This window comes from Canis aureus, chromosome 35 (assembly GCF_053574225.1).
Source record: "Canis aureus isolate CA01 chromosome 35, VMU_Caureus_v.1.0, whole genome shotgun sequence".
NCBI classification, from domain to species: Eukaryota; Metazoa; Chordata; class Mammalia; order Carnivora; family Canidae; genus Canis; species Canis aureus.
The window spans coordinates 4902845-4929610 of record NC_135645.1 but is presented as its reverse complement, the minus strand read 5'-3'; the positions used below and the strand labels follow the sequence as shown (position 1 = coordinate 4929610).

The window sequence follows — 26766 nt, the reverse complement described above, 5'->3', positions numbered from 1 at the left end:
ACCGCCCGGTCAGTCTAACCCAAAACCCTCTGGCTGCAACTTGAGGCATTTCCTGTTCTCTCTTCGGAAAAGACAGCGAGAGGAGCAGCTCACTTTCCCTTTGATTTGTTCAAAACCAGGCGCTTATTAAGCCTGACGGCGCCGGGTGCAAGAGGCGCGAAGCAGCGGCCCCTGCAGCGCAGCCCAAGGGAGCCAAGGGGGGCAGGGCTGCGAGGGGCGCCCCGGGCCGTGGAGGGGTGTCCCCGGCAGGTGACTTCAGGGCCGGGCGCTGAGCCTCGTCCTCGACGGTCCCCGCCAGCTCCAGTTCGAATGAAACCAAACTCCGAGGGGAAAGGAGAGCGAGACCGACCACGAGGGTGGGCCAGACCGCGTGCTGCGTGCGACGGGGTCTCGCCCCCCAGGGTGGGCCTCGGGGCCCTGCCGTCCCCCTTGCCGCGCGGCTAGGAAAATCCTCTTGCCCTCTCTGAGCCCATCTAATCTCCTCGGCTTCGGTAAGATGAGGATGACGACAAATCCTTCACGGACACTCCAATGCGATAAAGCGTGGGAAACGTTTGTCAGCAACGGCACCAACGGGCAGCCCGGGGGGGTTAGCGCTGCCTTCGGCCCGGGGCCTGACCCTGGAGACCCGGGATCGAGTCCCGCGTCAGGCTCCCTGCGTGGGGCCTGCTTCTCCCTCTGCCTGGGTCTCTGCCTCTCTCTCTCTGTGTCTCTCATGAATGGATGGATAAAATCTTTGAAAAAAAAGAAAGAAACTGCACCAACAATAACTGGGTTGTTTTTTTTTTTCTTTTTTTTTTTTTTGCAAAAGATTTGGGGTTTTTTAAAAATATTTATTTGAGAGAGAGAGAGAGGGAGGGAGCATGAACAGTGGGCAGGGGCAGAGGGAGAGGGACGAGCAGACTCGGCCGAGGACCCGAGCCCATGACCCGAGCTGGAGCCAGACGCTGGATGGACTAAGCCGCACGGACGCCCCGGCCGATGACTTGTTTTGCACGATTCCGTGTGTCCCAAAGTGAGCACCAGAGGGACACGGAAGCTTTGGGGGGGGGGGCGGGGACGACTTCTGAGCCAGGTGCCTGACCTCACAACTCCCCGCCCGAGCAGCCCTCGATCTACAGATGAGGGTCCTGAGGCTCTGGGAAGCTCCAAAACCTGCCCCGGGCCCGAGGCGGTCAAGGCGGGAGGCGGGGTCCGCGTGGGGGGCTCTCAGACCCCCCGGCCTCCACCACATCTGCTCCAGGGCGCCCCCCCCAGAGAAGGGCCGGAGGCTGAGCCCCAGCAGGGCCTGCAGCCCCGACGGTGACCAGCGGGGGACACGCACCCGTCCTGCCACGGTCCCCACTGGCCCCGGGGCTGACAGGAACTGCATCTTCTAGGCTCTATTTTCTGTAAACATGGCTTAGGTTGCCAAGAGAGAGGGAATTCATTGGTTAGCGACGAACGAGACAGAGTCATTACACTTGCCCTGGCTCCGCTGGGGACCGGGCGACGGCTGGAAGCGGCGGTGGCCAGGGCCCAGCCGGGGTCCGCCGCGGCCCACGGCCCACAGCCCGCGGCCCACCCGCTCGTGGCCGGAGCGCGTCTCACCAGGGCCCCGGGGAGGTCTTCACGGGACAAGATAAAATGACCCAGATTCTTTCCGAGCTGGGCCATTTGTCCTCCCGGAGGTGACAGCGGGCCCCCGGGAGGACTAATGAGCCTCTCTTCAGCGTCCGGGGGACCGTTTAGAAAATGATTACTTTCCCTGCGACCAGGGAGCGGGGCCGCGCGTCCCACAGAGCCTCGAGGCCTTGGGAGGTGCTCAGAACGCAGCTTAATTATAAAACCCAGGCCTCCAGGTACAACCTGATACACCTTCTCGCTACAGCGACTTTCTTTTTCAGTTCTCCTTAGTTTTACCCCAACACCAGGCCCCCCCGGCCCCCCCCGGGAAGAAACCACAGTGAGGAAACGGCATCGAGGGCTTCCCCGGCTGACCTGGTTGGGATGGCACAGAGGCAGAGGCCAGCTTCGAGGGCACAGAGGCAGAGGCCAACTTCGAGGGCACAGACCTTTTCTTTTTTGCAAAACACATGCTAAATATCTAGAGGTAACCGGACACGATGGTCAGGATTCGCTCCACATACTTCAGCAGGAAGGGGGTGGGGGGGGAGGATGAATGAAGTAAAAAGCATTGACAGTTGCTGCATCTGAATGGTGGGTATGTATGCGAGAGTTCATTAGTCTCCGCACTTGGAAATGTTCCTACTGGGGTACCTGGTGGCTCAGTCGGTTAAGTGTCTGCCTTTGGCTCAGGTCATGATCCTGGGGTCCTGGGATCGAGCCCCGCATCAGGCTCCCAGCTCAGCGGGGAGTCTGCTTCTCCCTCTCCCTCTGCCTGTCCCTCCCCCTGCTTGTGCACCCTCTCTCTCTCTCTCTCTCTGTCAAATAAATAAAAAATAAAATATTTGAAATGTTTCAAATGAAAAAATCTGAGACAAAGGCCCCACACAGGGGCAGGGAGTTATGATGAGGTGCGCAGGGAAGGCACAGGGAAAAGGAGACGTGGAGACAGAAGGAAGGAAGAGGCGGTGCAGCAGGGGCTGGGCGGGATGACGATGCCCCACAGAGGTTGGCTGGCGTTCTCCTCCGGGATCTGCTGTCCTGACCTATCAGGTCACCTCCATCCCAACAGCTCTCTCTCTGAGATTTCATCCTTCAGGACTCGCTTCCAGACTCTTCCCCCCAAAGGGGCTAATGGCACCAAGTTCCTTCTCTGGAACTCTGAGAACTAGAACATTTTGTCTGGCTGAGTCCAGGACGACACCGGGCTGCCTCACGGAGGGGCGGCCTCACCAATCTCCCCAAAAGCCCTCCCTGACCCTGACCTAACGGGTAGGGAGGAAGCTCTAAGGCACCGGGGACACTCAGACTCTGTCCCCTCATCTGAGGTAAACGACGGAACACCAGAAACTTGCAGAGACCTCAAGATTTCGAGCAAACTCCCTACGAGACATGCCTCCCAGGCTCACAGACAGGGTACCCCATACGGGGGAAGATGCTAACCTACAGCTCAGTCGCAGACTCTCTAGGTTACGGCCTGAACCACATCCTCCAAAGTTGACAGGCTGCACCCGAACCCCCCGTGCGACTGTATTTGGAGATGGGGTCTTGGGGAGGGAACGGAGATTAAAAGAGCTCATAAGAGAGGGGCCCTCACCCAACAGGGCTGGTATTACAAGGAGAAGAAGAGACGCCAGCGTCTCCCCGCTCCCTCTCGACAGCTCATGCGCAGAGGAAAGGCCATGTGAGAACCCAGCCAGGCGGCCATCTGCAAGGCAGGAAGACGGTTCTCACCAGAAACTCAATCTTCTGGCACCTTGATCTTGGACTTCCAGCCTCCAGAGCTGTGAGAAAATAGATGTCTGTTGTTTAAACCACCCAGTCTGTGGTATTTTCCTATGGCAGCCCAAACTGACTAATTCTTCCCCTCAGAGAGATGAGGTGCATTGCAGTTCCACCTGATCAGTAAGCAGACTTGTCTACCTCAAGCACCCCTGATGGCCCAGCATCCCCGGAGGTACACGGTCCCCACCCCTTGCCCACCCCTTCCCCACCCCACGCCTGCATGACCTAGGGCAGGAGGCAAGAGAAGCCCAAAGGGGGTCTGCCTTTCAAGGGAAGGAGAGGCATTGGTATCAGCCAGCGGCCCTCCCTCTCCTGCTCAGCCTTCTTCCTGGGCCCAACAAGGCAGTGAGGGAGACAGTCACCCAGCGGCCAAGCCAGCCGCAGCCAGTGAGCCGTCCTCCCTCACAGGCCCTGGACAGCCAGGCCCCAAGAGAGGACGTTCCCTTAAGCCCTTGCCCTTGCCACTCGCTAAATGAACAAATACTTACATGTGGTAGGCATCGTCCCTTTATTCAGGCGACAAATTTGTATTAAGTGTCCACTTTGCTGAGTGCCGGGGAGGGATATGCAGCTCCTGACTTTGAGGAGGCCAGAAATCCACAAATAAAGAAGGTGACATGGGGAAAGAGGACAGCATTTCGGTTCAGAGGACAGGTCTAAATCCCAATCAAATAGGAAAGGTCTAAATCAGCCCTGACCAGCCCCATGACTTTGGCTGGGGGTGGGGGGTGGGGGTGAGGGCTGGTCATCTCACCGACTAGGGCCTCCATTCATTCCACTAAAAGTAAGACCTGGAGATGATAGGTAACGTTCTCGTGACCCCTGACATTTCAGAATTCTACGTAGTAAAGCACAGAAAACCATACCAAAGAAGATTTGCAGGGCAAGAGAGCTCGGGCTGCCTGAAATGTGCCGGATGAAGAACCAGAGTGGCCCCCCCGCACAGGAAGACCTTGGACCAGCCATGGCTACCAACTCTTTTGTGGCAAGGAGACAGCCACAGGAATCAGAGAGCACTCATTTCCCTGGGGAGCCCTGCACCCACTACCCTGGGAGAGCCAGGACCCATGCTGGTCACTCAACCTGGAAAGGTAAATGGCACGTGTTCACCCAAGGATCCCACCTCACCACCTGGCCTGTGCTCCCACCATCCCCGGCACCCCAGAGAAGGCCCTGGCTCTGCACCTCCCTTGCCCCATCATGATTCTCCAGAGACCTGCCCTCCACCACACCAGAGGCTCCAGTTCTGACCCCAAACACACCAGCCCCTTCTCTCCAAACCCCCACAGGCCGAGGAGCCGCAGACCACCCTCTTCTCCTTGAATGGCAGCACTATTCCTTCATCCTGGCCTGTCTTCCGTGCCTCCTCTTCCTTACTTGCCAGATCCTGCCAGTTGTCCAAGAGAAACGTCTCTCCCTTGACCCTTTCTTCCTCCTCCCACTCCAGCCTTTTTCCAGGGCTGCAAGCTCCCCACTGCACAAACTCTCCCTGCCCAGCCCCCTCCTAAAGTGCAGCACTCTTGCCCTCGAAGGATCCCCTCTTACAGCTATGTTACAGACGCTCAGCAGCCGGCATGCGAGGCCATACTGGGTTACATTTCCTGCCTCATCTCCCAGCTGCCCCAGGGAGGACTCTGCACTCGGGTCACCGGGAAGACTCGGTGTGCCCAGACACACCCTGGAGACTCCAGCTTCCAGGCCATTGCTTCTGTGTTCCCCGCTGCCACACTGTCGGGGCTTCAGAGCCTCCTTCATGAAGACCCTATGGGCTCCCCCCTCCTCTCAGCATCTCCAGCTGCTGCTGAGCCCCTCCTCCTCCCCCTCCCGGCTCTCAACTTGCACTTCTCCATGTTCCTTATTTTATTCCCCTTGGATCACGAGTTATTTGTGTGCTTGTCTTAGATGCACCCCTCCATCCTGCACGGATGACAAGTTCCTGGCGGGCGAGGCCGACACCTTCCTCATCACTGGATCCCCGTGCCCTGCAGACAGAGGCACTCAAGACCTATCTGTTCCCCCAAGTGACACTGAACAGTCAGTTCTTTGGAAGGAGAAGGCAGGGGCGGGCTGCCAAGGTGCGCCGCGGAGGGCCTTGGCGCTGCTGCTGTGTCGGGAGCGGGCATCGCCCACCCCGGGGACAGGTCTCCTCTGTCCAGTGCAGCCTCATTGTACGTTTATGAGTCATGGTCACGAGGCCCACAGCAGCTTAATGAGGGACGTTCTCTATACACACACTCACACACACGCACAGACACACAGATACACCCCAGACAGGCAGGCCATTTCCCGCCTAGGGAACAGAGTTAAGGCTCCAGCAGAAAGGGGAGGAGAGAGGCAGAAAGGTTCCGGCCCAAACCCCACCTTGGCTTGCCCTCTCCGGGGATTTATGATCTCCTTTCTCCATTTCCTCCTGCTTGGAGTAGGGCTGAGGTGGGGAGTGCTCTAAGAAGCAGAGGAGAGAGGCAGGAAGGCAGGGCGGAAGGTGAGGGGTGGGCTCTCTGTGTCTCGGGCCCTATAAGTGGCACCAACTCTGTTCACCTGCAGGCCAAGAGCCCGGACCATCTGAGACAGATGCCGGAGGCCCAAGGCCAGCCGAAGCCTGACCGCAGGCCCCAGCCCGTGGCCTGCTCCGCACCAACCCCATTCTTCTGACCTGAGGATGGCAGATGGCTCAGGGCGGCTGTGGGGGTTAGTGAGCCATACCCCATCACACCCCGCATTCGTTCCCCGGGGCTGCTTTCACAAAGTCATGAACTGAGGATTCAGCAACAGAAATTACTGTCTCCCAGTCTTGGAGCCCAGAAGTCCAAGCTCAGGGTGTCAGCAGGGTTGGTTCCTCTGGGCTGGGAGGGAGACTGTTCTGGGCCTCCCTCCTGGCTTCAGGTGGTCTCAGGCATTCCTGGGTTTGTAGATGGCGTTAGTCTGCATCTTCAGGCACCTTCTCCCTTCAGTGCATGCCTCTCTCTTAGTCCAAGTTTCCCTTTTTTCTATAAGGACACCAGTCATATTGGATTAGGGGTCCCCTCCCAAAGACCCCATCTAACTTGATCATCTGCAAAGACCCTATTTCCAAATAAGCCCACGAGCACTGAGTTAGAGCTTCAACATCTTTTTGGAAAATAGGATTCAACACAAGCAGACTACACGGGTGGGAGCTGCTGAAGGTATTTTATTGTCCCTACCGAAAGAATAATAACTGCGAAAGAGCAGACCCTCGTGGGCTTACATTGCCACACACGATCATAAGCGTGGACAACAACATTATGAAGTTGCTTCTATCATCTCAACTTCCCGATGAGAAGGCTGAGGTTAGGGAACTGATCCACGGGCTTACAGTTGATGCATGTCAAAGCCAGAATTCAAATCCAGGTGGCCCTTAGCTACTGCACGATAACAATCCTATCATATGATGCGTGCCAGTTCTGGGCACCACAGGTATTATGTCACTAGGGCCTGGGTATGGTCCATCCCCGCCATGAGACTGAGCTATGGAGAGAGCTCCCACAGGGCAGCTACCCCCAGCACTCTGACTCAGTTTACCACCTTGGCGTGGGAACAAGCCTGCAATGGGAGATGCCTAGGTAGATGTTCTGAGTGGGCAAGTGAATAGCAGCAGGCAGGGGCGCCTAGGACAAATGGAGTCCACTGCGTCCCTCTGCAGGACCTCCTTACCGGCCCGGAGATGGCCACGAGACCACGTCGTATCAACCTTAAGTGCTGCGCTCTAGTGGAAGGGACCTAGTGGTTTGTCCAGAGGCTTTGGATGTGATGGCGAGGAAGACTATGGGAGAGACGTGTGAGCATGAAAAACCTGAAACCCACTGCCTTCAAGCCCCACAGCCATCCCTCGTGAGCTAACCGCAGCCCTGGCCTGGAGCCAGGTCCTCCAATCTTGGCCTTCTCCATAATTGTGTGTGCTTGTTGGTGGTGTTGCTGTTATTATTACTGTTGTAGTAATCATATTACTCGATGTTTCTTCCCTGGCCACTCCGGGGACAGCACAGACATTAGCTCATAATAATGCAGTCTTGCCTGGGAGGCAGAACAGTGTGCAGGCACTGGGACTGCCAGCTTCCTCCTGGGCAGAAAGGGGCCCTCGCAGGGTTTTGCTCAGCGCCTAATATGGCCACACTTTCTCCCCTTCTCTCAGCAAAGTGGCACCAAAGCTGAGGCAAGCTTTAGATGAGTGGCTAGGGCAGCCAGAAATTAAAACACACAAGACCAGGGAGAAACTAGGGCGGCCACAGAGTCTAGAGGAGCTAGACATTTAATTGACTGCACTCTTCCTCTTGGCCTGTCTCTGGCATTTCCATGACCAGTGGGGGGGGGGGGGGGGGGGGTCAGGGTATTTGACACAGATGAGCACGCAAGTCTTGCGACAGAGCTGTGAAGTAGACAGCCCCAGGTGGTCAGATGGGGTCCCGGAGGGTCAGACGTTGTGGTCACTTGTCCAAGGTAACTTGTACACAGGTACGTGGCAGGGTGGGTCTCACACCCAGAGCTGCCTAACTGTGAAGCCCAGGCACCGCCACTAAACTGCACTGGCAACTGAGTCACGACTGCAGGTCAAGGGTGGTGAACTCAGCTCACAACCTGGGGCTGCTGCAAATCCCCCTCCCAGAGCCCGCACCCGAATGACCAGACCACATGGCGATGGCTTCCGTGCCAGGCTCAGCAGCAGCCGGCCTGGAGCCCTTCTCAACGAGCCCCTCTTCGATGCTACTGAGGGCCCTTAGGGGCCCTGGTACTCCAGAAGAGTCCAAGGACTGTGGCCATTCTACCAGAGGGACAAGCACACAAATTAATGAGACAGTCCTTTCTCGAGTTAGGGAGAAAGACACGGCACAGATCACAGTCTGACAGGAGCCTGGCACAATTTGGATGCATAGAGCAGGGAGGACTTCCCAAATGTCCCTCCTGGGGAGAAGCATCAGAGCTGGGCTTGAGGACAAAGAGGTGACAGGACAGTTACTGGGGCTGCTCCAGCCCTGGGCTCAGGAGTGGGTCACCTGAGGCAGCAGCTCAAGGGGGCAGTTGGCAGCCCAGCCCTCCCTGACTGCCCACCCACCTGCACCCACCTCCCTGACTCATGCCCTGGGCTTAGCACCAACCCTTTGTGCTCAACTGCTATCATACCTGTGAAATCCTGACCCGCCCCGCCACCCTGACTGTAAAACCAATCCCTACCCCACCCCTGGGGAGAAGGGGAAGTGGAGGGAAGCTCCTGATTAAGGGGATGTAATTCTTGGCTCTGACTTCCTGCAGAAAGGTGAGAATTTTCTCCTCTTCCAGCATCCCTGGCTATAGCTGTGGAGCCTCCAGCATTCCACCCACTTTCCAGGTCCCCAGGACTGAGGACCTTTGTGTCCCATGGCCAGAACTGGGTCCTGAAGCGGGGAAGAGGCCTGATCCCATCCTCAGGGAGTGCCCAGTCTGATGGGGGAGGTAACATCCCCTGGCCTCAGAGAACTTCTAGTCTGATAGGAGGCTTTGGCGGGGTGGGGGGCCTTTCTGGGGAAGGGTGAGCTCGGGGAGGCCGCTGCCTTCCTCCGCCCGGCCCGGTGCCCGTACGCCCCTCCTGCACACCGTGTCCAGCCCGGTGGGTGCAGGCTAGCTCCTCCAACGGGCTCTGGGTCGGAGGGCGTGTGTATGTGCTTGCACACGCATGTCTGTGTATGTGTGTGTGTGCGTGCGTGGCTGTGTGTGTGTGCCCATCTGTCCTGGGAAGCAATAATAGTTAATAAATAAGTGAATGGCAAAAATAGCCTCAAAGGAGCTGACAGGCAGAAGGCCAGAGCAGCCGGGCACGGGGCCAGCACCCTGAAATGCCAAATGTTAATTTAGCCAAAAAAATAAAAGGTCCATTTCGAGACGTCCTCCATGAGCCAGGGTCAGGGTCTGTTGTGGTTTCTGGAGCTGGCATTGCCCCTCCCCGGGCATCGTGGGTGCAGCCCAGGCACGGGGGCCCCCTGCGTACCGTGAGGGAGGTGGCGCTGCAGGGAAGGGGCCCAGTGTGGGGCACACGAGGTTATGCGCAGGCAGGAAGCCGGCAGGCCACTTCCCAGCAGTCCTCCAACACTCCACCCAGCTGGCCAACCCTGCATCCAGCCCCCAAGGTCTAACCAGCTAGAGGAATGTTCTAGACATCACCACCAATCTCCGTCCCCAGGCGTGGGCCCGGTCCCGCCTAGACACTCCCTTAGGGGTGAGGGGTGTGACTCGACGTCCTGGCTGTCGCTCACCCTCAGGCCAGATCCCTCGAGTGTCTCCTTTGGCCTCTCTCCTGCCTTCTCCCCAACAGGCCTCACCAGCTCAGAGCACTCTCCGCGCTGAGGCCTCCGGTGGTCCGTGGGTGGTTTTGTTGTCCTTCGCTGCCTGAGGACGCGTCTTAATGTAGTTACAGGAGGAAGCACATCTGGGAGAAGCAGATGTGGGTCCCTTTCTTCCTCAGTGGCTCCAACTCTTTGCAAACAGTTTCTTTATTGGCCTCTCTACAACGGTCCTGGGAGGGGATGCTAGTCGCAGGCCTGACTTCCTTACAGAACCCCTCAGCTACCCCCAACCCCAAATTCGGGGGGGACCTGGCTCAGCCCACTCCTCGGTTCACGCTCACCCAGGAAAGACCTGCCCCAGCTCCCAGACTGGTCCCAGTCAGTTCTGGAGGCTCCCTTGCTCCCAGAGGGCCTGCAATGGGACAAGGTGGGATAAAAACCCAGGACCCGGGACCTATCGCTCCTTCCACTTAGCCTTCTTTTTGGAGGTAACGTACTTTTCTTCTCCCATCCAAACACACGGGCATTTGGGAAAAACACTAGTCTCTCCTCTAACGTGTGGGAATTTAGAAGCACAAACTATACGCAGCCAGGACTGACCACAGGTCATCCACTCAGGGCACTTTACTTGGCAGTCCCTGTGCTAAGTGCTTTGTAGAGATCATCACATACAATGTTCAACACAGCCCGCGGAGGCAACAATTCATAATACATCCCATTTTATGCAAAACAGGCTCAGAAAGGGCAAGAGGCCTGCTAAGGAGACACAGCAGGGTAGGTCAGACCTGGGACCTCAATCGTGGAGGCACGGGAATACAGGGAATACAGTCATGAGCATGAGGAGGCTCCACCTGGGGAAGCAGACGCCCTCAAGGGGGTCGGGGGTGGGGAGGCAAGAAGGAGGGAGTTCAACACCCACCACCTTGTCAGGTGGCCTCTGAGGAAGGACAATATGTGGAAGTCGGCATATTGGGCCTGTGAGAGTGCTGGGAGCTCTGGGGTGTAGGGGGGCCAGGACACCAGGTCCCAGAGAAGGGGAAAATTCTCAGAGGCACTGAGATCTCTGGGCCCCTGGCAGGGCTGGCTGGGCAGGGGGGCCTAGCTTCCAGAGGGCAGAGGGGCCAAGAGGTCCAAGGGTGGGGTGCTTAACATCTGGATGAAGGCGGAGCCCTAGGGTTTGAGGGGAGGAGGCTGATGGGGGATGTTTAAAGCCCAAGAAAAGACAAGGAGGGATCCAGCCCAGGTCTCCCCAGGAGGGAGGTAACATCTAGCTCCCCAGAGGCTGGAGAACTGATGTTTGGTCAGGGAGGATGAGGCAACAGGTTTGGCACCGCTGAGAACTAAGGCAAGAAGGACCTAACAGGTAAACGCCAGCTGCTCTCTCGTGTCTGAAGGCCCCGACCCTCAACTCTCCCATCACGTCCCCTCCCAGGGGAGGCAGCAGTCTCTCCACTCACCTCCCATCTCTCTCTCCCTGGAGGCTCCTCCCTTCAGCTCCAAACACCGACACTAAAGCCACTTTTCTTTTTTTCTTTTTCTTTTTTTTAAGATTTTATTTATTTATTCATGTGAGACACAGAGACAGAGAGAGAGGCAGAGACACAGGCAGAGGGAGAAGCAGGCTCCATGCCAGGAGTCCAATGTGGGACTCGATCCCGGATCTCCAGGATCAGGCCCTGGACTGAAGCCACCCGGGCTGGCCCTAAAGCCACCTTTCTAAATACACACAGGGCCATAGGCACTCACTCTCCATTAAGAACCTTCTAGAGACCCCGCCTGCCTCCAAACAAACCAACCTGGGCCCAGAAATCTACACTCCTCCCAGCCTCCTCCCACCTTCCCATTCCTGCCAGGAAGCCAGCATGCTTCGTCTCTGCTGCTAAAAATGCGGGCATCCCACTGGACCGGGAGGTGTGAATGCCCGTCCCTCTGGATTTGGGGCCAGGCTGCCCGGCTCATCAGTTCAGCTTGGTCTAACCCGCCGTGTCTCAGTGTCCCCATCCGCACAATGGGGGTGACTACATCACTGCTTACCTCACAGAGCATCTGTGGGGCCTGAACGAGTTAACCCACCTGAAGCACTTAGAACAGAGCCTGGTGCACCGGAGACACCATTTACAGGCCTCCTCTCAAGGGCAGGGTCTGTGGCTGGCGCACCGTGGTGCCCGCCTAACACATGGGCCACACCTGTTCAACAACCCAGTCCACCAAACAGCTAAGACTGGGACCCAGGCAAAGGGAGAAAGGACACTGACAAAAATAAAGCCAAGTTAAGGACGCTGGTGAATTTTGGTTTAGGACGTGCTGAGTTCAAGGAGGTGGAAGGACACCGACCAGGAGGACAGGCGGACAGGGACCCCTGACAGAGGTTAAAGCAGACAAGAGCTGTCTAAGAGCCACGTACTGTCTGTGCATGAATTTCAGTCCTCGCAGGGTGGTAGCATTTTTTGTTCCCATAGCCACCGAATTACGTGAACAGCAGAAAGCGTGTCCTGCCTCCAAGACCACCGAGTACCCATCGCCCATAGGGGTGGGGCTGGCTGGGGTGGTGGGAGCCCGTGGGATGTCAGGGTGGCATGTGCACCCGTGTGTGGTAGCTTCTCGGCTTCTGGGGAACCCAAGGCCCCCAGCCTCTGCACCCTACTGGGGAAGAGAGTGTCCCACCCACAGCCTCAGCTGTACCCAAGTGCGACTGGTCCTCGCAAGCTCACTGGCCCTCAGCACTGCCCTGCTCCCTCCAAGCCTGGGCCGTCCCTGCTAGGCTAATGGGAGCTGGGGCTCTGCAGACCCCTGGGAAGTCTCAGAGGGGGCAGCTGTTTACTGGCCTGCAGTGAAGGAGTAAGTGCACCCCCACCATCATTCCAGGGCCAGCCCAGCAGGTGGGGAGGGGGCCCTCATAGCACAGGGGCCCAAGATACCTCTTCCTTCCACAGTGGAACCTAAAGAGGACCCAAGGGGAAGTGAGGTGGGGCAGTCCACAGCTTTTTGTTCCTTTAAGAGAAACCAGGTCTGCTCCTGATTTTTTTTTAAAGATTTTATTTATTTATTTGAGAGAGAGCAATTATGAGCAAGGGGGAGGGGGAGCAGAGGGAGAAGCAGACTCCCCGCTGAGCAGGGAACCCTATGTGGGACTCGGGATTCGGGATTCGATCCTAGGATCCACGGATCATGACCCAAGCTGGAGGCAGAGGCTTAACTGACTGAACCCCCCAGGTGCCCCCAGGTCTGTTCTTTAAATCTGGGTTTAGGGCAGCCTGCGTGGCTCAGCGGTTTAGCACCGCCTTCGGCCCAGGGGATGATCCTGGAAACCCGGGATGGCGAGTCCCATGTCAGGCTCCCTGCGTGGAGCCTGCTTCTCCCTCTGCCTGTGTCTCTGCCTCTCTCTTTCTCTCTCTCTCTCTGTCTCTCATGAATAAATAAATAAATAAAATCTTTAAAAAATAAATAAATACATCTAGGTTTAGGGTGATTTCCTTTTAACTTCCAGAAGATACAGAGCAAAATTAAAGAAAAGCAAAAAAGAGAAAAGAGCACAGGAGAATGCGAGCTGGAACCCGTCTTACAGACTCGGACACCGCCTCACCTGGAGCCACTGCTTCCTCCAAGGGGAAGCCAAGAGCAACGTCTACCACACCCACAAGCTCTCTCCCCACCCCATATGCTCACCCCAGGATCAAAGCAGAGAATGACACCACTTCAGACCCAGCAGGAGTTCCGAAACCGCCCCAGAGGGAGAGGGTTTAAACCCACCCCTCGGAAGGCAGGTAGGAGACAGCAGAGGCAGTAACACCCCGCGCGGGGAAGATGTCAGATGGTGACTAACTGGCTTTTCTAGGCCATTGTCACCAATGCTAGAGAAATATTCCACTTTAAAAATAAATGTAAAGCAAAATCCAAAATTAACTCTCCCCAGATAACCCCTTTCCAAAAAAGACCACGTCGTAATCCACATGTGGCCATTCGCATATGCTTTAACCCACAGGCAGCTCTCTGTCCCGGATAGGGATACCCTCCGGGCCAACACCCCACACAGCTGGAGCTTTCCATCTTCTCAGGCCTCAGACAGACCCCAATTTCCCGTGCTTCCGCAGGTGTTCCGAGGCCGTGCGGCTGGGCCTTGTGCTCCCTGTCCTGACCTAAAGGTGCTAGAGAAGAAGTAGCTTTAAGATGTCCTTGTGGGGGATCCCTGGGTGGCTCAGTGGTTTAGCACCTGCCGTTGGCCCAGGGTGTGATCCTGGAGACCCGGGATCGAGTCCCGTGTCGGGCTCCCTGCATGGAGCCTGCTTCTCCCTCTGCCTGTGTCTCTGCCTGCCTCTCTCTGTGTATCTCTCATGAATAAATAAATAAAATCTTAAAAAAAAAAAAAAAAGATGTCCTTGTGCTCCTTGCCATGATCTAAAGGTGATAGAGAAGAAGTAGCTTCAAGATGTCATCGCCATGCAGGCGGGTTAAGAACAAATGCGCACAGGGGAGTCGCGAACCATTCCCTGCCTTTCAAGAAATCAGGAGTCAAAGGCGCAGTGACAACAGTGGAAGAAGGAGGCAACAGTGCTGCACAAACATGCTGGTTACCTGCGGTGTGACGTGGGGCAGGTGCACTATCCATCCCGCCAGTGTTTGCGCGCCCACTACGGACGCCGTTCTCGTTGACGCTCACGCAGGACACTGAACGCCACGGAGGATGGGTAGCAAGGCCACGGGGCTCACATAATTCCTCCCCATTCCCAAGTGAAACACCACGTGCAAAAGACAGGAAGGAGTTAACACAGCTCAAAAGGCACTTGCGTGTAGCTGGTGGGGGGAAGGGGGTGCAGAACCTTGAGTGCAACCTGCTGCCCTGCTAGGGTGGCTTCGTGGAGCACATGGTGTAGTAGTCATTTTCAAAAAATATTCCTGCAGTTATCACAGCGGCGTGCTAAGCCATGTATCGAGCCACGTTTGGAGCTAATTGCTGGTGATAAGAGCAACATAAATATACTGAGCCACGGCCCTGCTGACAAGATTTTATGCGCCAACCACCAACCAAGTTTTCTTCCCATTACACGCCTGCAATAATTTTTAGTGGCCATCACTCTTTACTGAATCACCACAATAAACCCTTTCGATATAAACAACTCCCCTTTCAATATAGCCATAAATCAGACTCCGTGTCATCTACACGATCCCTCTGCTGAGCGAGGGAGGCGCAGGGCAGTAGTTCTCAGCCCCGGTGCTTGGGAGACTCACCGGGAGCGCTGCAAAGGATGCCCAGCGCCCTCCCCCAACCGCCGCCCCTCCCCGGCAGAGCCTGGGTTCCCTGGGTTCCCGGGTTATATAAGAACTCCTAGCCGGGCCTTCACTTCCCACATGTGAAGCTCTGGTGGGTTCCTTGAGGTTAACCCGCCCAGAGAGCTTGAGTCTTAGCCCTGGGAGTTGGAGGTGAAAAGTGGTGCTGACACACCCGCACTAGAGTGCATGGCCACCTGCTCCAAGGAAGTTTAGGATGTGCTACGGGAGCCGCGATTCCATGGGATTGCTTTCAAAAGAATGAAGAAGGGGATCCCTGGGTGGCCCAGCAGTTTAGCGCCTGTCTTTGGCCCAGGGCGTGATCCTGGAGTCCCGGGATCGAGTCCGGTGTCAGGCTCCCAGCATGGAGCCTGCTTCTCCCTCCTCCTGTATCTCTGCCTCTCTCTCTCTCTATGTCTATCATAAATAAATAAAATCTTAAAAAAAATGAAAAATACTTTCTGGAATCTGTGTAGTTATCCCTGCCCATAGTCATTGTCCTTACAGTTAAACTTGGCTCCTGGCAAGTCGCTGGGGTCTTCCCTACACCCCACAGCTGGGAAGACCCGAGTCTGGGAGGACTCAGGGAGCAGGAAAAGACACCAGAGGAAAGATGAGAAGACAGGGGATCAAGGATGGGCGGGAGGGTGGCAAGTGGGTACGGGGGCCCCCACTTGACATCAGCAGACAGACCGGTAGGAAATCCAAGAGAGGGGAAGAGGGTACAGAAGAAGAGCAGTGTTTTCTAAGGCCACGACCACAGGCACATGGTCGCCTGCCCTGGTCTAGCGCGGGAGCACCAGGAGGCTCCTTTCTGCCAAGTCAGAAATCCCGGTGGAACCTGAGAGTGGGAACTGTCTGCCTTCTTCCCACAATGCTGGGCAAGTAGGGACCAGAAAGTCAGCAGCATTCAGTAAATATTTAAGTATTCAAACAGACAGACCCCTGCCCTCAGAAAGCTGACTGTCAAGTAGAAAGATAAGTAAACCCACCAGCATAAACCAGTATAAGGGCTACAGAGAAAAAGAAGAGGATGCTTCTAATTTAGATTCACAGGGTCCAATGTTGCAAAGGCAGGGCCCCTGGTGGGGCACACGCCTGCTCTGCTCCCTGGGGTTCAGCTCTGGTGCTGCTCCCCCAGCAGCCTCCTCGGCTGAGATGCCAGGGCCGTGGCACTGCCTGCTGGTGGAACCAACTGGGAGCCGGTGAGGGGGGCGGATGCATGGACTCCTCCCATGCAACAGGGTCAAATGTTTACAGGAAAAGGGCCTTGGCCAGAGGAGATGGGGCACTTGGTGTGCTAAGTAAGTAAATAAATAAATAAATAAATAAATAAATAAATAAATAATTTTAATAAAATAAAATAAATTGCTTTCGCATTCCCCTCCTCCCCCCCAAAAAGTGTGAAAATAAAATCTTGAAATCCAACTTAGCAAAAAATGACACTTGGGCAGGAGTTAACATTTTCTTTTAGGTCTCTTGAGAAGAGGGGCAGGGAGAGACATGGATGTGAAGCAGGATGGCTGGGTTATTTTTTAAGGTGTTGATAGTTGTGAGGAGCGGAGCTTTGAAGATATCCTAGGAACCCTCTAGCAAGCGCTAAGCCGCACATCTACTAGATGCTACTCTCCAGAAAGACCCTGTGTCTGACTCCTCCAGGGTGTACCGAGAAGTACCCTGATGTGTCCCCGAAGAATGGATAGGAGGCAGCCTGCCCCCCAAGCTAGTGTGGCTTCTGACCCCTCCCCCCTGGGTCTCAGTCCCTATCACACATCCAGGAAACCAACCGCTCAGGAGCTCTTGATCTGATCCCAGGCACCCCAGGGACACCTCAGGGACACCTTCCCCACAGCATCGCCAGTTCAGGAAATGCCAGCTCACTGAAGGCCCATCCGAGCCAGACACCATGGAGGAGGAAGGCCATCACAAACAAAACACCACGCGTTCCCAAAGCCAACCCAGACAACTGCTGGACAATGGTTGTGCCTTCTCTAGCCTCTAAACGCACCTGGAGGTGGCCACGGGGCTGGTTCCAATGGGCCGAGGGAGCTGGATTTGGAGTTGGGGATCGGGATTGATGGTGCAACTCCTAAGCGAACTGACTAGCTGTGTGACCTAAATGAGGTCACTGCACCTCTCTGAACCCCCATGTCCCCCTCTCCAACACAGTATCAGCAGCACGGGCCTGGAAGACGAGTGCGTTACCTTGTTTGGGGCCACCCAACGCCAGATTCCATCAATCAGGACTGTACCATCCCCGGTGGACAGGAAGGAAACCCTGAGGGAGGCCGAGCAGCTCAGCCCACAGTCCCAGACCTGGGTTTTCTCCTGGGCCTCTGGGCCCCAAAGCGCATGTCTGCCTGGAACCCATCACCTCCTCAGAACCCACAGGAGTAGCAGAGCTCACACTGGGTAAAGTGTTTTGTTACCCATTAAAATGCAAATCAATGGGCAGCCCGGGTGGCTCAGCGGTTTAGCACCGCCTTCAGCCCAGGGCCTGATCCTGGAGTCCCACATGGATCCCACGTTGGGCTCCCTGCATGGAGCCCGCTTCTCCCTCTGCCTGTGTCCCTGTCTCTCTCTCTCTCTGTGTCTCTCATGAATAAATAAATAAAATCTTTAAAAAAAATAAAATGCAAATCAAATGGGAAAGTGAGTCTGTAAAGCAAAGGGGGGAGCGCCTAGTTGGCTCAGTCGGTTGAGGATCTGACTCCTGGGTTGAGGATCTGACTCCTGGTTTGGGTTCAGGTCATGATCTCAGGGTCGTGAGGTGGAACCCCGCATCAGGCTCGGCACTCAGCATGGAGTCCGCTTAAGATTTTCTCTGCCTCTCCCTCTGACCCTCCCCACCCCACCCCCAAATAAATAAATAATAAATAAATAAATAAAACCTTTACGAAAAAAAAGTGAGACTTTTGTCCAGTATATGAGTCACTGTCCAGGGAAGAGAAAGCCATACATTTTTAAGAAGTAATATTTTTAAAAATAGTTGTACAGAAGATAAATGTATATATCATATATAAATCACACGGCGGGGGCACCTGGGGGGGCTCAGTCGGTTGGGTGTCCGCATGCAGCTCAGGTCACGGTCTCAGGGTCCTGGGATCGAGCCCCAGGACGTCTGGCTCCCTGTTCAGGGGCATCTGCTTCTCCCTCTCCCTCTGCCTCCCCCCACTCGTGCTCGCTCTCTCTCTCAAATAAATAAAATCTTAAGAAAGAATTACACATGTATTTATAGAGATGTATTTCTTAAGTCTTTTTTTATTTTTATGCTCGACTTCATTCCTCTAGTCCAGCAACCTCTCTGCTAGTAACGAAGGTTGGTTCTGAGCCTGCTGCCGAGTCTTGCACCTGACGCTTTTTTACCCCAGGAGACGGCATCTCCCCCTTCCCGGTGCTCAAGTCAAACCTGGGCTTGAATCCCCGTTTCTTAACTCTCGATTTGGATTCCCCACAGGAAAAGACCCTGAGACAAGGATTTGAGTACAAGTGGTTTTACCTGGAGGAGGTGACCCCAAGAAACACCAGAAGGGGAATGGGGAAGAGAGGCGAGGAAGGGAAGGAGGCCCAGAAAAAGGGACCCTCGCCTGTTATCACTGTGGCAACCAGAACTGGCGCTTTCCTTGGGACGGGGGTGGGGGGGCCCACAGAACCCATGTCTCGGGGTTAAACTCCCCTGGCCCCAGGGGAAAGGAGCCGGAGTAGTCCTCCACCAGCACACAACAGTCACTGGCTGAGAGCTGCTCTGGGGTGGAGACCCCCAGCACATTGAGCTGCCCCGTAGCCAAGCAGAGAGGCTTCAGGCCAGAGAAAGCCCCCAGGTACTGACAGCTGGCAGGAGAGGAAAGGCACATGCCCCGGGAACACGGGCGGGTGCTGACCATCTGCTACGGCACTAATTGTGTGACCTTGAGGAAGTTACTTACCTTCTCTTATTTCATTTTCCGAGCCCTGAAACAGGGATAAAAATGTGTTTCTCATTAGGAATGATATTACCATTAAATGAGGTCATGTATGGAGGGAAGTAGTTCCATGTCAGGCTTGTAGTAAATGTTCACATATACTCATGGTTTATGATCAATAATCTTTTTTTTAAGATGTTATTTATTTATTCATGAGACACACAGAGAGAGGCAGAGACACAGGCAGAGGGAGAAGCAGGCTCCTCGCAGGGACTGGATCCCAGGAGCCTGGGCCAAAGGCAGACGCTCAACCGCTGAGCCACCCAGGCGCCCCTATGATCAATAATCTTTAAGGGTGGAAAGGAAGGTTGAGGAGGAAAGGAAACAAAATTTGGGGAAGAAGGATGATCTAGAATGGCCCATCTCTAACCTCCCTGTGGGCAGCCAGGCAATCAGTGCCTGAAGCGAAAGTTCTGGAAAGACATTCAATGGACGCTAGGCCCACCAAAGGTCATTGTACAGAAGCCCAACCTTCTCCATTGTGTAATGATAGCAAAAACAAAATCAGATTTTTAAAACGCCACAAAACCCTAAAAGAAAGTAAAACTAAATTAAAGGAAGCATCTCCCCGGTCCCTTCCAACAAAACCCTTTATTTTAGTCTCATTCAGCTGGGGAATGAGACTTTAAAACAGGTAAACAGCCAGTAGGGGCTGAGAAACCTTCTTGAGAGAGGAAAGCCACCAAACAAATGCCCCTGTCTAGATTCCTTCACCTAGGCCTATCCCAGAGGCCCAGGCCTGAGAAATCTCCAGGCTGCTCCCAGCTCCTGAAGCAGCGTGTCCTAAAGTGAGTTCCAACACACACCACCGACACCTGTTACATCCGTTAAAACATGGATTCTAGGGTCAAATATGTTTGATAAAGGCTTCATGCAATATCCCCTCCTTGGCAAATTTTAGTGCGTATTAACATATTCAAAGCTTTCAAGTCCTACAGTAAAGAATTCTGTTTAAGCCACTATCTCCAAAGCTTATCTGACAAAGCAGCAAACGTGTGTAGGTAAAACATCTATTAACGTCCCTCTAAAGGACATCTAGAGTCTGGGCTAATGGCAGTCGTAGGTACTGGGACCCAGCTGAGTCATCTTTGAACCACCCTTCCCACCCACGGCCTAGCACAGTGCCTGGTATACAGTAGGCATCTAATAAACAGTTGCTGTCTGATTGAATGGGGAGAAGGTTGAAAGAATGACTTAATAATGGTTTTCAGATCTGCGAAGTGATATAGTATCGGCAGTGCCAGGCGACAGCTCTTGGTTTCCAAGAAGGCACACGTTTTAAATTGCAGCAGGAGGGATTTTGGACGCCCTGCTCGGAGTTTAGGATTGCAATCCACCAAAATAGGCTTCCAAGCCAAGCTGCATCGCTTCCTTCTGTGGAGGTGTTGGTCTAGCACTTCAGCACAGCAGAGTCTGTGTGCAGCCGTCCACCCACCCCACCACCCATTCATTCACTCATTCAAACCCTCACTGAGCACCTACTGTGTGCCAGGCACTGAGGTCCCTGAGGACCCCTTCCAAAAGCCAGCTGGGACTGCAGTGAGCTGTGTGATAAAGCCCAGGAACCCCTAAGGGGAAGGGAGAGGGGACCACCCAAGTGTGAAGGCAGGAAGCCTCAAGCCCAGAAGCAACAGCTCATAACCCACTCACAGCAAGGAGGGGGTGGAAGGATCTCACGCTGACACATGAGGCTGGCCTGAAGAATAAAGCCACTACTGTCTCCCTGTGTTTGTTTGTCTTTCCCCCTTTTCTGGTAACTACATCCCATTGTTCCCAGACAGCATCCCTGCCCCCACCTCCAGGCCTGTCCCCATACTCAGAGTTCCAAGCTCCTCTTCCTTTCCTGAAGCCCTGCTCCTCCTTCAAACCATCTCCTCATTCCCTACCTCTTGCCCCACTCCTTGTTCTCTACATTCCACACATCTGTTCTGGACCGGGGTGTCCTCAATATTTTTCATATCCACTCCTAGACAAAGGAATGAATAAACCAGGACTCTGCTGAACATCCCCCAGCACCAGCACCGATGGTGAGCCACAGATCGCTTCGTCTCAAACCGGAGGCAGGGGATGGGAGAGGTTGGCAGGAGAATAGGTGTCCAGGTCCGGGGCATTCCTCCCATCCTATTTCACCATTACCCATCACCTTCCAGATGTGCATCCTCCCATTAGCATATACTCACCAGCCCCACCTGAATGTTTCCCAATGGCTCATCAGGTCTGCAATGGTTTTGCTTCTTTCCTAAAAATTTTTTAAAAGTTTTTTATTCTTAAATAATCTCTACACCAAACGTGGACCTCGAACTCAACCCCGAGATCAAGAGTCACATGGTCTACTGACCGAGCCAGCCGGGCGCCCCTGGTTTTGCTTCTTTCACATAGAGCCCAAGATGGGCACGACAACAGAACACCCCAACGGACTTGAGGAGACACTCATGCTGGTGCCAGGCCCTAAACCACAGACTCCTAGGGTTGAGGGTGACCTGAGCAGTCATCATGGTCAATGGTCCCCAGCCCAAGAGTTGGTCAAGATCACCAGGAGAATTATGAAAACTATCAAGCTGTTTAAAACATAGGTCCATTCCTGGACCCCAACGCAGGCCTCCAAAAGCAGAACCATTTCCTCAGTAACAAGCGTGGCTGAGGCCATCCAGTGTCTACTTGAAAACCTCCACTGACACATGCCTACCTAGAGGCACCTGGTTTGATGGCTGCAGCCCCAAAGGCTGGAAAGGTATCTCCTACCAGGAGCTGAGATCTGTCTACTGTTTCCACCCATTTGCCCCAACCCTGCCCTCGGGAGCAATGAAAAATAAATTTAATCCCTCTTATTGTGTCCGACAACAGGGGTCCCAGCAATAATGTCTCGCCCAGCTGTTTTCTTTTTTTTTTTTTTTAAGATTTTATTTATTTATTCATGAGAGACACAGAGAGAGAGAGGCAGAGACACAGGCAGAGGGAGAAGCAGGCCCCATGCAGGTAGCCCGATGTGGGACTCGATCCCAGGACCGCGGGATCACGCCCTGAGCCAAAGGCAGACGCTCAACCACTGAGCCACCCAGGTGCCCCTCGCCCAGCTGTTTTCTTACCCTGCTACAACCTGCTCTCCTCTCCGCTAAGTATCTCCCAGCCTTTCAAAGGTTCTCTCAGAAGCAAAGGTTTCTAGTCCCCTTACCAAGCTGCTCACCTTCCTCTGAGTTCCAGAATCAACCACAGTTGATTCAAAGGGGGCCTGAATCTTCCCATGATTTGGATATGTCCATTAACCTGCCCCAACAGCCTGCTGGTCTTTTTTTTTTTTTTAAGATTTTATTTATTTATTCATGAGAGACACACAGAGAGAGGCAGAGACACAGGCAGAGGAAGAAGCAGGCTCCCTGCAGGGAGCCCGATGCGGGACTCAATCCCAGGACTCCAGGACCATGCCCTGGGCCGAAGGCAGATGCTTAACTGCTGAGCCACCCGGCATCCCAACCTGGGATGTTTTCAAACAGCCAGCCCCAAATGCAGGCTCACTTTGAGCACACAGTCCATTAACTAGAAACCCCCAGATTTTGTTTGCGGCATTATAAAAAGAGAGTTTCCCTATCCTACATCTGGGCATTGCCTTGAGAAATACTGGGGGGGGGGGGCAGGAAGGGGGAGAAGTAGGGCTTTCCAATCCTCTCTATGAAGTTTTGAGTCTGGGAGAGAACATTAATGCTGACCCTACCCTCTGGTAGCTACATACCCCTACCCAGTAAGCATGGGTCAAAGAAGGACATGCTAAAGCCTAACTTATGTAACAGCACCCAAAGGACTTAGGGGCACAGAGTTCCTGGAGCAAACTATTTCCAGTCTCAACACAGGCTGGCCTCCTGGGAAGTAAATGACCAGGAGCTGGACCCCCCACAAGATAAATGCAGTTAACTGGGTGCCGAGGAGCGGGCATCCCAGACAGGACGTCCCCATAAGGAGACTGGGACAGTCACAGGAGTCTCCCGTCTGGCCTTCTGCACCTCCATCTCTGGCTGGGGCCAAGGTGGGAGCCCCTTTCATACGTCTTAGGAGAAAAAGAAGCCTGGGCCCAGCGAGGGCCACAGCCCTGCTGCTGCTGCCAGCTGCACCTTCTGACACAGCGACCTGCGGCCAGGGCCCATCTACATAGGAAAGCTTCCATCCAGGGCTTCCACACCGATTTTTAAAACTTTTCTGTGAGGTGGGGCAGGTTCCCGCGATGGGGCTTAATACATCGTCCGTGTCTTCTTTCTAGACAAACATGAGCACGCTGTTCTGTGTTCCACAGCACACAGGCCTCACGCTCTTGCCCCAGATCAAACCCCAGACTGAATTATTAACACTGAACATCCCACCAATGTAGAAGCTGGTCATGTTGCTCCTTGGCTGGGTCTCTGCCCTGCCTGAAGTCCTCCCCACGGGCATCGAGGCCCCCCCCAGAATCTGGAAGACAACCCCCTCCCTAGCAGCCCCACGAGGCTTCTGCTCCCCTTCGAACACCCCTGCCCTGTTGCACAGAGAAGGAGGCAACATAATTGAAAACAATCAGCAAACAGAATTGGCAAAAACAGTTAGCTTTGAGGTAAGACAAGCAGACCCTCCTGGGCTCCAAACTCAGAGCCAAGCCCCCACCCCAGACTGCGGCTGCTGCTGCTGCTGGAGTTCACTGAGGCCAGACTTCTCCCGTCCAGGAATGCGGGTGATGGGGGAAGCAATTCGTGGCAGGCAACTCCCAGCCATTGCAGTGGAAGTGTGTCCTCCTCCACAGCACCCCAGCGGGCCAGGAGGGAGTGGCTGTCAGCAGAGCACCTGGGGCAGCCACAGTGACCCACCATGCAGGCCTCTCGGCTGCAGGGCAAGGAGGCAGCTCTTCAATGGGGCTCACTGGGCAGCTGAGTGAGTGGGCAGCAGGAGGAGCTTTAGAAAGGGAAGGTGAGGAGCCCCATATTTCAGGGGAGCTGACCAGTCAAGTCTAGCCTCCAGCTCCAGTGTGGAAAGTAGGGGACGTGCATCCAGGGCACCTCCCCAAAGAACCAGAGGTCAAGGTCAGAAGGGCAGTCAAGGCCCAGAATCAGAAAGGTAAAAGGCCACGGGAAGCCAGCCACCAGCCAAGAACAAACAGCACAGGGCCGCACTGATCTCCTTTCAAAGTCAACACAAAGGCTTCCCCAGGCCCACCTCCACTGCCAGGGTCAGCCCACGCAACAGACACACAACACACACACACGGAGACACATGTGTGTGCACCCAGACAGACACACCGCACATACACCGCATCCCCACCCCCCCCCGTCCCTAGCCTCCTAGCTACAGACACTCACATGTGCTCACAGTCACAGAACATCACCCACACACACAGCGCCTGTGCCTTTCTGATCTCTGCAACAACTGGTGACAGTTACAGGTTCAAACAGGCACAAAAGAAGAAATGCAGGAAATCACGGAGTTTCTCCAAAAGGGTGACAGGGAAGAGGGGAAGGAGGAGGAGATGGGCAGGGGACGAGGACGGGTCATCCCACACCACGAGGGCAGCTCCTCACAGCTCTCCCAAGCTCACAGGGACCCACACGGGGTCAGAATCTTCTCCTCTGAAACCACGTGAGGCAGGCCTAATGTGGCTGCAGAATAATAATACCCCGCATTTGAACAAGACTCTCTACTTTTCAAAGAGCTCTTCCATCCATTATCACCTCCTGGAGGAACGCCGGACAGGGGAGACGCTCATCTCCTCGGGCAGATGACCACCTGCCCCCACAGGGCCCAAAGATATTCTCTCCAAAATAATCTTTAATAGCGAAGCATATGTAATGGTTGTGTGAGCGTGCTTGTTTGTGTGTGAGTGCGTGCAGAGGCTTTATGTAGCAGAGTGGGATACAATCAAACAAAAATGAGGTTGCCATGGCAACAGGCTCCGGCATCATTGCAGCCTATTAACACAAGTGAGGAATGTGTTTGGCAGATGCTCGAGTGTTATTTATGGTATGGGTGTAGCAGAGGGACTTCTAACAGGCAAAGGAGGAGGAAAAAAACAACCCTGTGACGCTCCTACTGTACCCCACAGAGGAGACAACGGTGAGAGAAGAGCACAGGACACGCTGCAAGGCTGCAAGTAGAGAGTAAGAGATGGGAAGCAGAAACCAGCAGGGAGAGGAGAGGAGAGGAGAGGAGAGGAGAGGAGAGGAGAGGAGAGGAGAGGAGAGGGCAAGTTCCAGAGAGGACTAGAAGGGGTGGGAGAAGAAAGGAAGTAAGAGAGAAAGCAGAGGGGGAGGGGGACAGAGACTGGGGGGGAGAGTTAGAGCAATAGATATAGGAAGGGGAGAAACACCCCCCCCCCCAAAGAGGGCTACCTTTTGGTCATCTCTTGAGCAAAAACCATCAGGAGTCACCAGTTCAGAAACCAAATATTTCTCCTCTTCATTGGAGCGGAGGACAGAGCCCCAGCCATAAAAGGGGGCGGAAAAGAATAAAATACCCAGGTCAGATAATGATGCTGGGGACCTGGGCTGTGGGAGCAAGGGGGCCAGCCTTGCGGGAGGAGAAGTGAAGAAATGCCAACAGTTTACCCAGGGCCCATTATGTGTCCAAGGCACAGGGGACGAGGGATATTTCTAAAGCCCCGATGTTAGAAACCATGTCACCCCGTTTCCCCGAACATGTGTCTTTATGAAAGAAAAGAACAAGGCATCTAATGCAAGCCACCCTCAAACACCTGCTGCTCTGGGCTAATCGGAGGCAGAGCTGCATGCTGGGCTGTCCCACTAACAGTTCCCTACCATCCATCCGGGTTTGGTCAAGAAACATACATTTTTATATCAGACACAATCAAAAAGGTAAATCAAACACAAACACCTCAAAATACAGTCTTCTCTGAAGCCAAATAGAACGTTTGCCTTCCCTAGTCCTGGACCATTCCTAACGGGCTCTGCTGTCAACAACAGAGCAGAACGTGCGAAGTTAGGTGTAAATCCACCCCAAAGCCTACAGCCAAGTCTAAAGACCACACTGGGTAAAAGCAGCGCGGGATGAGAGGTGGTGAAGGTGGGGGAGAGAAGGGAGAAAGATTTGTGGGAGACAGAAGGGGAGTCTGTGGGACAGTCACTCCGCAGCCGCCAGGGCATTTTCGTGCTAAGCTGGGGTGGGGGCACCTCAGGACCAGAACTCCTTTCTTGGGAGCTGACTCCAGTCTCTTGAAACCATACATCTGGGATGGCCGGTGGCTGGTTCAGAAAAAAATACTTCTGAATGACCCTGGAAACCTCTGCTTCTCCGTGTGAATGCCATGCCCTTCCCTCTGCAGAAAGGCTACACCCATCCAAGCAACCTGCCTCCTACCCAAGCCAGGAGCAACACCCAAAGATAGGACATCCGTGTGATAGCCTGGGTCCTCGGGTCACAAAGCCTTTAGGAGCACGAACAATAGCAGGTAACTTTTTCTGATACCACCACCACCTCTCAGTGGGTTTCTCTCTCAAGTTCAAAGCTGGTCGCTCAAGATTTTGTTTTTTTTCCTTCTGATCCCACATCAGAAAAACTTTAAGCTTCAACAGCCCCACCTCCTCGACTCCCTGGAGCACAACCAAGTTGGCAAGCAGTTATTAAATCCCTACTAAGTACCCTAAAATGTGCTAGACAAGGGAGAGAGGGTGGAGGAGAGAAAACACAGGAATCCTGCAAAGGAAACACGTCAGGAATCCTGCATCCAAGGAGCTGACACTGGACGGGGAGCGAAAGCAATGGGCCCTGGAAGATAAGTCAGTGCTCTGCTCTGTGGCTCTGACTCTATTGTTAACCCCGCAGAAGAGGGAGAGGCCAGCGGGGCTGGAATGGAAGGAAGGAGGGGCTCCTGGTGGGAGGTGAGGCTTGGCAGAGGTTGGGACTGGAAG

The 26766-nt window shown here is 54.4% G+C and overlaps 1 protein-coding gene and 1 long non-coding RNA gene across 9 annotated transcripts in view; both read right to left on the bottom strand.

Moving 5' to 3' along the window:
• The window catches only part of ADCY5 (adenylate cyclase 5), a 145024-nt gene that overhangs the window by 115586 nt on the left and 2672 nt on the right, over nucleotides 1-26766 (bottom strand). The window lies entirely within an intron of this gene.
• LOC144305139 (uncharacterized) lies at nucleotides 1984-3970 on the bottom strand. The gene is made up of 3 exons (XR_013372171.1): nucleotides 3879-3970; nucleotides 3203-3389; nucleotides 1984-2086 (listed from the first exon to the last, which is right to left on the bottom strand). It is a non-coding gene; the product is annotated as an uncharacterized LOC144305139 (long non-coding RNA).